This window comes from Oncorhynchus gorbuscha, linkage group LG05, assembly GCF_021184085.1.
Source record: "Oncorhynchus gorbuscha isolate QuinsamMale2020 ecotype Even-year linkage group LG05, OgorEven_v1.0, whole genome shotgun sequence".
Classification (NCBI taxonomy): Eukaryota; Metazoa; Chordata; class Actinopteri; order Salmoniformes; family Salmonidae; genus Oncorhynchus; species Oncorhynchus gorbuscha.
Genome location: NC_060177.1, coordinates 75,963,029 through 75,975,144, shown reverse-complemented (window position 1 = coordinate 75,975,144; position 12,116 = coordinate 75,963,029). Strand labels below are relative to the sequence as shown.

General features: G+C 42.7%; 1 pseudogene; it reads left to right on the top strand.

Annotated features, from left to right (window-relative positions):
* Nucleotides 1–12,116, top strand: part of LOC124036511 — a 262,702-nt pseudogene that overhangs the window by 173,378 nt on the left and 77,208 nt on the right.

Below are 12,116 nucleotides of genomic sequence, written 5' to 3'. Positions count from 1 at the left end.
CAACCTTGTTGTCAAGAGACTGGACATTGGCAAGAGGAATGCTAGGGAGTGGTGCACGGTGTGCCCGTCTCCGGAGTCTGACCAGGAGACCGCCTCATTTCCCTCTTTTTCGGAATTGTTTTTTGGGGTTGCAGCATGGGATCCATTCCGCTGTCCTGTTTGAAAGGCAGAACACAGGATCCGCGTCGCGAAAAACATATTCTTGGTAGTACTGATGGTGAGTTGACGCTGATCTTATATTCAGTAGTTCTTCTCGACTGTATGTAATGAAACCTAAGATGACCTGGGATACTAATGTAAGAAATAACACGTAAAAAAAAAACTGCATAGTTTCCTAGGAACGCGAAGCTAGGCGGCCATCTCTGTCAGCGCCGGAAGTTACCACCGAGCATGTCTCTATGAATTGGGAGATGTGTGGCTGCTGAGGGTCACAGCTGATCATCTTCCTCTTCTGGTATTCATGAAAGCTATAACATTCTTATACTGTATTATTTAGTCAATTGCTTTATATGATGGAGATTATCAAATCTTCATCTCACCATCATTTTTTGTTGAATTATGAATGAACATAACGTTTAGGAAACTGATATAATTCAGTAGGTAATTGTCTGAATTTACCATATATTTTATGTTGTAGTAGTAGGCCTGCATAGGGATGTTAAACAAAACAACAATCTAAATGTGCTGTCCACTTTGGACACATGGTAAGGGGAGCCATTGCAAGCTATCTAGCTAACGTTACAAGCACAAATTAAAGCAGGAAGCACCAGTGACTCGGTCTATAAAAAAGTGTTCAGATGAAGCAGATGCTAAACTACAGGACTGTTTTGCTATCACAGACTGGAACATGTTCTGGGATTTTTCCGATGACATTGAGGAATACACCACATCAGTCACTGGCTTTATCAATAAGTGCATTGAAGACGTTGTCCCCACAGTGAGTGTACGTACATACCCCAACCAGAAGCCATGGATTACAGGCAACATTCGCACTGAGCTAAAGGGTAGAGCTGCCGCTTTCAAGGTGTGGGACTCTAATCCGAAAGCTTACAAGAAATCCCGCTATGCCCTGAAACGAAACATCAAACAGGCAAAGTGTCAATACAGGGCTACGATTGAATCATACTACACCGGCTCTGACACTCATCGGATGTGGCAGGGCTTGGAAACTATTACAGATTACAAAGGGAAGCACAGTCGCGAGCTGCCCAGTGACACGAGCCTACCAGACAAGCTAAATCACTTCTATGCTCGCTTCGAGGCAAGAAACACTGAGGCATGCATGAGAGCATCAGCTGTTCTGGACGACTGTGTGATCACACTGTCCATAGCCAACGTGAGTACATGTGCTGACCAACTGACAGGTGTCTTAACTGACATTTTCAACATGTCCCTGATTGAGTCTGTAATACCAACATGTTTCAAGCAGACCACCATAGTCCCTGTGCCCAAGAACACAAAGGCAACCTGCCTAAATGACTACAGACCCGTAGCACTCACGTCCGTAGCCATGAAGTGCTTTGAAGGGCTGGTAATGGCTCACATCAATACCATTATCCCAGAAACCCTAGACCCACTCCAATTTGCATATCGCCCAAACAGATCTACAGATGATGCAATTGCACTCCACACTGCCCTTTCCCACCTGGACAAAAGGAACACCTATGTGAGAATGCTATTCATTGACTACAGCTCAGTGTTCAACTCCATAGTACCCTCAAATCTCATCACCAAGCTAAGAAACCTGGGACAAAACACCTCCCTCTGCAACTGGATCCTGGATTTCCTGACGGGCCGCCCCCAGGTGATGAGGGTCGGTAGCAACACATCTGCCACTCTGATCCTCAACACTGGAGCTCCACAGGGGTGCGTGCTCAGTCCCCTCCTGTACTCCCTGTTCACCCATGACTGCATGGCCAGGCACGACTCCAACACCATCATTAAGTTTGCAGATGACACAACAGTGGTAAGCCTGATCTCCGACAATGACGAGACAGCCTATAGGGAGGAGGTCAGAGACCTGACCATGTGGTGCCAGAATAACAACCTATCCCTCAACGTAACCAAGACTAAGGAGATGATTACGGACTACAGGAAAAAGAGCACCAAGCACGCCCCCATTCTCATTGACGGGGCTGTAGTGGAGCAGGTTGCGAGCTTCAAGTTCCTTGGTGTCCACATCAACAACAAACTAGAATGTTCCAAACACACCAAGACAGTCGTGAAGAGGGCACGACAAAGCCTATTCCCCCTCAGGAAACTAAAAAGATTTGGCATGGGTCCTGAGATCCTCAAAAGGTTCTACAGCTGCAACATCGAGAGCATCCTGACCGGTTGCATCATTGGCTGGTATGGCAATTGCTCAGCCTCCGACCTGAAGGCACTTCAGAGGGTAGTGCGTACGGCCCAGTACATCACTGGGGCAAAGCTGCCTGCCATCCAGGACCTCTACACCAGGCGGTACCAGAGGAAGGCCCTAAAAATTGTCATAGACCCCAGCCACCCCTGTCACAGACTGTTCTCTCTACTACCACATGGAAAGCGGTACCGAGTGCCAAATCTAGGACAAAAATCAATCAAATCAAATTTATTCATATAGCCCTTCGTACATCAGCTGATATCTCAAAGTGCTGTACAGAAACCCAGCCTAAAACCCCAAACAGCAAGCAATGCATGTGTAGAAGCACGGTGGCTAGGAAAAACTCCCTAGAAAGGCCAAAACCTAGGAAGAAACCTAGAGAGGAACCAGGCTATGTGGGGTGGCCAGTCCTCTTCTGGCTGTGCGGGGTGGAGATTATAACAGAACATGGCCAAGATGTTCAAAGGCAGAACAGTTGAAACTGGAGCAGCAGCACGGCCAGGTGGACTGGGGACAGCAAGGAGTCATCATGTCAGGTAGTCCTGAGGCATGGTCCTAGGGCTCAAGTCCTCCGAGAGAGAGAAAGAAAGAGAGAATTAGAGAGAGCACACTTAAATTCACACAGGACACCGAAAAGGACAGGAGAAGTACTCCAGATATAACAAACTGACCCTAGCCCCCCGACACATAAACTACTGCAGCATGAATACTGGAGGCTGAGACAGGCTTCTCAACAGTTTTTAGCCCCAAGCCATAAGACTCCTGAACAGGTAACCAAGTGCCTCCCCCAATCCCTCTTTTACGCTACTGCCATTCTGTTCATCATATATGCGTAGTCACTATAACCATTCCTACATATACACACTACCTCAATAAGCTTGACTAACCAGTGTCTGTATATAGCCTTGCTACTCTTATTTTCAAATGTCTTTTTACTGTTGTTTTATATCTTTACTTACCTACACACATACACACATACACACATACCTTTTTTTTGCACTATTAGTTAGAGCCTGTAAGTAAGCATTTCACTGTAAGGTCTACACCTGTTGTATTTGGCACACGTGACAAATAAACTTTGATTTGATTTGAGTAAGTTCCAATACATTACCTCACGTTAGCTAGCTAGTTCACACAGCAATAATTAAATTCTTACCTATCTTTATGGGACTTCATATGTCTGACAAATTTTGAGGTTTTTGCAATTTCATCATTGATTTTGGACTCACATGTTTTACAAACTGCAGCCATTTTTTTCCCCACCACCACATAGTCTTTGAAACCGAATGCAACGATTTTTGGGAACTGATCCAGATGATGCCATGATGATTACAGACTCAGTCAATGTCTCTTTCAATTGACGAACTAGCGTCAGAGATACTATATATAATGATGAGATGTACTCCTCCCTTGACATTGGGAGTTGTTGTCCCGAAGGCGGGAAGGCAGGCGGTCTGCTTATCATTCTGCTTATGGCTCTGTATGTCACTGTATTCATGTGTCGACAGATTTTAACGGGAGTGGACCCTCTCGCTTCGCCTCTTTTTCTCTGCTAGCGTTGACAGATAGTTTGAGTGACAGCGAGAAATGTCCAATTAGAGTTGAGTGTTTGCCCACTCCCACCCACTGGGTGCGCGTAGAGAGGTCTGTGCTTGGTTGTCTAATATCAGAAGGTGATGGTAGAGGCGGTTAGAGAATGAGAGGAGTGTGATACCTTTTAGGGATGGGGAAATCTAAACAAGTCTCCCGGGTCTTTCGAGTCATCGAAGTTGAGTGGAAACATTTGAGTCCACATCTCTGTAAAAGGGGGATTCTCTATACACTTGTCAATGGTGGATGAAAAGGATTATGATAGTTTTGCCATAACTCACCATTCTAAAAATGACCTGCAAACTAAGCTGAGGAGTGAAGGTAGGCTTGGTTTGACACCACCACAGGCCGTGGTGTTCATTCATACTAGAAAGAGTTTAACTGAGGAAGACTACCCTCTATGAGGACACAGCTTGCAGTATCCATAGACACAACATGTACTTACTTCCCAACTTGTTGTGATACATGGATAAGGAGCCAAAAGGCTGTGGGGGGATATCACAAGAGTGAATTTTGGGATTTTCCACTCATGTGCTGTATAAAAATAGTTAAAGATTTCGTCACATTGTGTTCTCTTTTTTGATGCTAGAAACAAATGGCTGCCTGAAAAGGAGACAAGCAAAGGCATCAGTAAAATAGAAATGAACAATCTGTCTGGAATGTATTTTACAGAGGATGTATCATTATTGGCATTATTATTCATTATACAAGTTGTATATCCCCTTCCTCCTCAAATCCACCTCCCGTAGCAGAAATAACATCATTTAATCTTCTTCTGCTTGAAACTATTTTCAATTTGTCACTCATAGATCTGGGAAGATTACGAGTTAGTGTCTCTTTTCTGCTTGCCTGATTCTTTATGTCATACCTACATTGTCACTTGTTTTTTAAGGGCCTTTTTTTAGGACTGTTTAGGAAATCCATGGTCAAAAGCATGATTTATTTATGCATTGTGAAAATACATGCTTGGATTCAATAATGTACTCAACAACATAACAATGTGAAAGAAGACTGAAAAATATGAAGAGTAAAAAAAAACAGCAGTGGAAGAGTAGGTTTTTTTTCAAGCTTTTTGAACACGACAGAACGAAATAGAACAGAATAGTTACATACTTGTTTTGCCGAAAGTTTACTCTTATACTTCAATGCATTCATTTCTTTGTCAAAACTAAGACAACCTATACATTTGTATTTTTCCATTTATAAAATACCTATTTAGTGCTCAAGGCCTTTATGACTGCAGTCAATAACGAAAGAAAGTTCTTGGCAAACTGTGTGCGACAAATCTTGAGATTGTTGTCAAAATGACCTTCCAAATCTTCAAAAGTCCAGGGTAATTTCTGAAAGTATGAACCCCAATCTGGCCTTATGTATTGAGCCCTGTACTCCAAAGTTTGGATGTATGTTTACACTATAATCTGTTTTTTGGTGAGTGCACCATAGCGTTCATTGATTTGTCTGTTAGCCATGACCACATTTGTGGGAGGTGGTGGTAGAAAGTGGGGCTGGGTGATTAGATTTCAGTGGACAAAATTGGATTTGATGGTGGGACATAAAAGCTTTCATGGGCTTTTACAGTACATCTCTGAATGGCTTAACCATATTGTCCTTGATGGGATTGAGGTTTAGTTCTGGGATTTGCTCAGTGATGACGTCCTGTTCCTCCTTATTGTTCTGGGCCCAGGAGTAGAGGGCTGTTCTGAACTAGAGGCTTCACATGAAGAGTCCAGAAATTTACCCAAAATGACACCCTATCCCCTTTATAGTCCATAGGACCCTAGTCAGGTATACTGCACTATAATGGGAATACTGTGAAGGGGAAACAGTACGGTGCAATTTGGGAATGCATCCAAGATCTGTCTTGAACTAAAATCCCATCTAATATTGTGTAGCCTTGTTGTTAGATCAATGTTTCCCTCTCTATTAAACCAATGAGGTACTCTATGGTAGAATGACAGTCGAACCTGTTCCAGCTTCTTTCTGAACTGACTTGAAGGAATAACCTGATATGAATTGTGCTAAAGTAGGGACATATTGGGCATTTTGGCATCTTCACAAAGACATTCTTTGCACAAAGAGGAGGGTTTGCGGCGGAGATAAGATGCAGTCAGGCTCAACAGTCACAGTACGGGTAATCAGTCCTCTCCCAATGCCTCTGCTTGGTGGTCTATTCTGATTACATTCATCGACAAATTGCTCTGAAAAGACGGATATCGACTAGAGTGGAGGAGAATTGCTTAAATTGTTCTCCTTGTATTCTTCTTTTCTGACGATGTTAACTTGTGAAGAATGAGAAACATTGTCACTCCGCAGAGAATTACAGATTTTCAATATGAACATGGGGAGAATTGTGAATCCAAAGTATTGCCTCGGTATGTGAAAGATCAATTGTTCCTATAGACCCCAAGTTAACAGTGACACTTTTTTGCCTCTTTGAGAAACAATTTTTCCAGGCATCATTTAATTCTAGGACACATCATAGAAGAGTAGTTTGAATTACTTTCCTTTAGCTCAAAATGCTAGCGGAAAGCTTAACATATCTATCAGCGCTAGGTTTTGTTTTCAAAATCAGTCATGGTCACCCAGAAGAACACTGCATTGGTTGCTCTTTGAGGATTTAGGCTGCAAATCCATAAAGCACCTTGTGACAACTGCTGATCTGAAAAAGGGTTAGTTAAATACTAACCCTTTTCAATGAGAATGTATTTGATTGGTTAGTTCAATCATTCAATCTGTCTTTCTCTTTGCAGGAGCCACAGGTGACATCCTGCCAGACTCCCTACCGTCAGTCCCAGGTACCCTGCCTCACTTCATGAAGGAGCCAGAAGATGCCTACATCATCAAGAGCAACCCAATCAAGCTGCTCTGTCGGGCTGTGCCCGCACTGCAGATCTTCTTCAAGTGTAATGGAGAATGGGTGCACCAGAATGAACATGTGTCCCGGGAGTACATGGATCAGAACACTGGTAAGAATCCATAGAGATCCTATAATCCAAGGGTATTCAAATCCTACCCTGGAGGTCTGGACTGGAGTACTGCTGGTTTTCTGTTACCTGATAATTCATTGCACCTATTGTGTCCCAGGTCTAAATCGGTCCCTGATTAGAGGGGGAGAATGAAATAAAAGCAGTGGAACTGGCTTCTAGGTCCAGGGTTGAATTTGAGGGCTATGATCCCATAGATATGCTATTTTCTGTAGTTCTATGTAATTTAATAATTAATGCGTGTAAGATGCATAATTTCTATCGCCACCCAGTCTAACTACTGCATAGTGAGAGGGATTCACTGTGACCATGTGTGGGATCATGGGCTTGCAATCAGCACTGCATATTTGTTTGGGGAAACTAAATTATGACATTTTGTGATTAAGATCATCTTTGACCTGATACAGTAAGGTACATTTAGCTAACATATTGTTACTACAGATACTTTTCAGTCTATAGGCAGTTGTCTTTTTTTAAGTTTCCAAAGACAGTTAAAGTTAAGCAACAATTAGGCTGATATCCGAAAACATTTAATATATTTTTTATTACATAATTCTATCCTTCACCCGAAACCTGAAAAAAACACTCCAACTTGCCCTCATAATGTCAACAGGTAAGTTGTGAAGTTGTGTTGAAGATATCATGTAGTGTGATATAAAGGAGATGGTATGTTCAGCCCAATTAAACCCCATCAGGCTGGTGTCAGAGAGGGACGTGCAGAACAGCCTAGGTCTGTGTCACAAATGGCACCCTATTTCCTATATAGTGCACTACTTTTGAGCAGGGCCCATAGTGCAGTATGTAGGGAATAGGGTGCAATTTTGGATGCATTCTATAAAGCAGTTTGTGTTGATTAGAAGCCTTCACTTTAGTTCTGTTTCCTGAAGGGATTTCTGGGAGAACACAACTGATGTGACACCTCGTCTGGAATGTGCTCTGATTAGTGGCTTCTCAAAAGCGGAAAGAGTCTTTCTGGTATTCATGAAGGTCCCTCTGCAGGAAAGCCTGTTTAATTGCTTCTGGGAGTTCATTATTGTGTGATTGCTGTTCTGTGAAATTGTTGTGTGACTGATAATGGGGGAAATGAAAGTCAGAACTTTGATTATTTTTGCTCTGTGTGAGTCAGGAAGTTCATGGGAAAAGTATTAGGGAAAAGTTCACTGTTTTGGTTTTATGTTACATCCAATGGTTGTTAGCAAGCCAGCAGCATACCACCCTGCATACCACTGCTGGCTTGCTTCTGAAGCTAAGCAGGGTTGGTCCTGGTCAGTTCCTGGATGGGAGACCAGATGCTGCTGTAAGTGGTGACGTAGGGCCAGTAGGAGGCACTCTTTCCTCTGGTCTAAAAAAATTCCCAATTCCCCAGGGCAGTGATTGGGGACACTGCCCTGTGTAGGGTGCCATCTTTTGGATTGGGTGTCCTGACTCTCTGAGGTCATTAAAGATCCCATGGCACTTATACTAAGAGTAGGGGTAATAACCCTGGTGTCCTGGTTAAATTCCCAATCTGGCCCTCAAACCATCATGGTCACCTAATAATCCCCATTTTTACAATTGACTCATTAATCCCCCTCCTCTCCCCTGTAACTATTTCCCAGGTCTTTGCTGCAAATGAGAACATGTTCTCAGTCAACTTACCTGGTAAAATAATGGATAAAAAAGTGGCGAGCTAATTCATTTATTTCAGAGATCAGAATGGAGCATTATCTAACAACAACAAAAAGTGAAGTGACTGATGTTCTGTTTTAAGTGGTAGGAGGGCTGTGAGCCAGAAATACAGTTGAAGTCGTAAGTTTACATACACCTTAGCCAAATACATTTCAACTCAGTTTTTCACAATTCTTGACATTTAATCCAAGTAAAAATTCCCTGTTTTAGGTCAGTTATGATCACCACTTTATTTTAAGAATGTAAAATGTCAGAATAATAGTAGAGAGAATGATTTATTTCAGTTTTTATTTCTTTCATCACATCCCCAGTGGGTCAGACGTTCACATACAGTCAATTAGTATTTGGTAGCATTGCCTTTAAATTGTTTAACTTGGGTCAAACGTTTTGGGTAGCCTTCCACAAGCTTCCCACAATAAGTTGGGTGAATTTTGGCCCATTCCTCCTGACAGAGCTGGTGTAACTGAGTCAGGTTTGTAGGTCTCCTTGCTCACACACGCTTTTTCAGTTCTGCCCTCAAATTTTCCATAGGATTGAGGTCAGAGCTTTGTGATGGCCACTCCAATACCTTGACTTTGTTGTCCTTAAGCCATTTTGCCACAACTTTGGAAGTATGCTTGGGGTTATTTTCCATTTGGAAGACCCATTTGAGACCAAGCTTTAACTTCCTGACTGATGTCTTGAGATGTTGCTTTAATATATCCACATAATTTGTCCTCATGATGCCATCTATTTTGTGAAGTGCACCAGTCCCTCCTGCAGCAAAGCACTCCCACAACATGATTCTACCACCCCCGTGTTTCACGGTTGGGATGGTGTTCTTTGGCTTGCAAGCCTCACCCTTTTCCTCCAAACAAAACAATGGTCATTATGGCCAAAAGGTTCAATTTTTGATTCATCAGACCAGAGGACATTTCTCCAAAAAGTACGATATTTGTCCCCATGTGCAGTTGCAAACCGTAGTCTGGGTTTTTTATGGTGGTTTTGGAGCAGTGGCTTCTTCCTTGCTGAGCGGCCTTTCTGATTATGTCAATATAGGACTCGTTTTACTGTGGATGTAGGTACTTTTGTACCTGTTTCCTACAGCATCTTCACAAGGTCCTTTGCTGTTGTTCTGGGATTTATTGCACTTTTCGCACTAAAGTACGTTCATCTCTAGGAGACAGAATGTTTCTCCTTCCTGAGCAGTATGACGGCTGTGTGGTCCCATGGTGTTTATACTTGCTTAATATGGGACAGATGAACATGGTACCTTCAGGCATTTGGAAATTGTTCCCAAGGATGAACCAGACTTGTGGAGCTCTACAATTTTTTTCTGAGGTCTTAGCTGATTTCTTTTGATTTTCCTATAATGTCAAGCAAAGATGCACTGAGTTTGAAGGTAGGCCTTGAAATACATCCACAGGTACACCTCCAATTGACTCCAATTATGTAAATTAGCCTATCAGAAGCTTCTAAAGCCATGACATCATTTTCTGGAAATGTCCAAGCTGTTTAAAACTACTTGTGTCATGCGCAAAGTAGGTGTCTTAACCGATTTGCCAAAACTATAGTTTGTTAACAATACATTTGTGGAGTGGTTGAAAAACGAGTTTTAATGACTCCAACCTAAGTGTTTGTAAACTTCCCACTTCAACGGTATGTTGCTAAATGAGGAGTTATTGTCATCAAATTCAATTATTTAGTTTTTTAAGTTGATACCATGAGCTCCAAACCGAGCACTGTATTTTAATAATTGTATGTAAATTACCAGAATAATGTGAATGGCACACATTGCCCTGCGATTGGAGGAAAAAGGTTGTTGTAATGAGAGGTTCAAATATCTGTATATGTAGAGGGTCTGACAACCTTTTGAGCAATTAATGTCTGTTAACTCTACAGTAAAGTTCCTCGCTAAACCCATGGGGTAAATCGTTGTCATGTTAACAGTACCATAATGGCTCGTATTGCTTATTTCATAGGGTTAGAAACTTGATTTTATCCTTTTAATTTCATAGTGCCAACGTGTTGTTTACCTACTGTAAAGGAAGTATAGTCTTTGAACCCGGAGTAGGTCAGGTCTGATGTAGGCTTTGAAAGCAGTTTTGTATTCATTACCTCGGTTCATACTTGTTCAGCTCATCTGCATTCTCAAGTGGATAACAGTTTGCTCGCTGAGCTCCCTCCAGACGGAGCCACCGCCTCCCCACATGGTACTTAACCTAACACATTATCTACACTCTCTCACTACGCAATTTCACAGATTCTGATTCAAGAACGCCCGGTGTTAAAAAAGAAAAGTTCATCCTTTTTACCTCGCTCTGCCTTTAAGCTATATCCGGGGAACAATTATTAACTTTTTACCATCTCCTGCACTTAACCGCCTGCGGTGTTGCCTTGCCTAGGCTGTTTAACCAACGGGTTCTGCATCAGAAGGAGACCCGAGTGGATTTGCAATTAATAGCGCCTGGCTGAGATTGTCCTGTCCTCACCCCACGCCCGGCCTGCTGCAAAGCCTGCTAGCTTTATATCAGCACTAAACTCATAACTACCATTGATAGCAACATGCTCACCACTGCTTTGTCCTGCCTTGGTAATGGACAGCCAAATTGTGTATTGGATTAGGCTAAGCTAATCAAAGCAGCAGATCTATGATGAATTGGATGTTATTGATTAGGACATGGGTCTTCAATGCCACCAAGAGCACCATGATGATAACATCTCTTATTTACCAAACAGGCTGATGAATCACAGCCACAGATAAGAGGCGCTACAATGCCCTTGAGTTAACCAGACTGAGGCACAGGAAGGAGAGGGGAGCTCAGAGGAGAAGAGGAGAGGAGGGGAAGAGGGAAGAAGGAGCAGAATGGAGAGTGGAGAGAGGAATGGGGGAGTGGAGAGTGGAGAGTGGAGAGCGGAGAGTGGAGAGGGCAGGGGAGGGTTGAGGACAGTGGAGGGAAGAAGGAGCAGAATGGAGAGAGGAGAGAGGAATAGGGGAGTGGAGAGTGGAGAGTGGAGAGCGGAGAGGGCAGGGGAGGATTGAGGACAGTGGAGGGAAGAAGCTCAGATTTGGTCACAGACTAAAGACAGCCAGTGTGTTGAAGTAGTAAGCTGAGAATGTACTGTCACTCAGTGCTGCTCATGGAACTTTTCCTTTCTATTAACCTTCCTACCTCTTAGGAAAATCAACTTATCTGGCACAATTTGTCCATGATTAAATGTCTATGGTAATATCAGCAGCAGTGAGAATTCAGTTCAGACTGCAATGGTGTTTTAAACCATGTTATGGAGTGTGTTGACTAGAGATAACCACAGACAGCTGTGCTGAGACCTCTGGGATGAGGCAGGGTATTGTCAACCTGTCAGTAATTGATTTTTTGATAGGGTCAACATGCCTATACATAATTGAACAGTGGAGAGATTACTGGGAAAAGCATGTCACAGTGGCTTCCGATTTACATCGAGTGCTGCAAGCGATAACGTGTTCTTATGGATTTAAATAGGATAAATTATTGGATTGGTGTGCTCTCTCCATA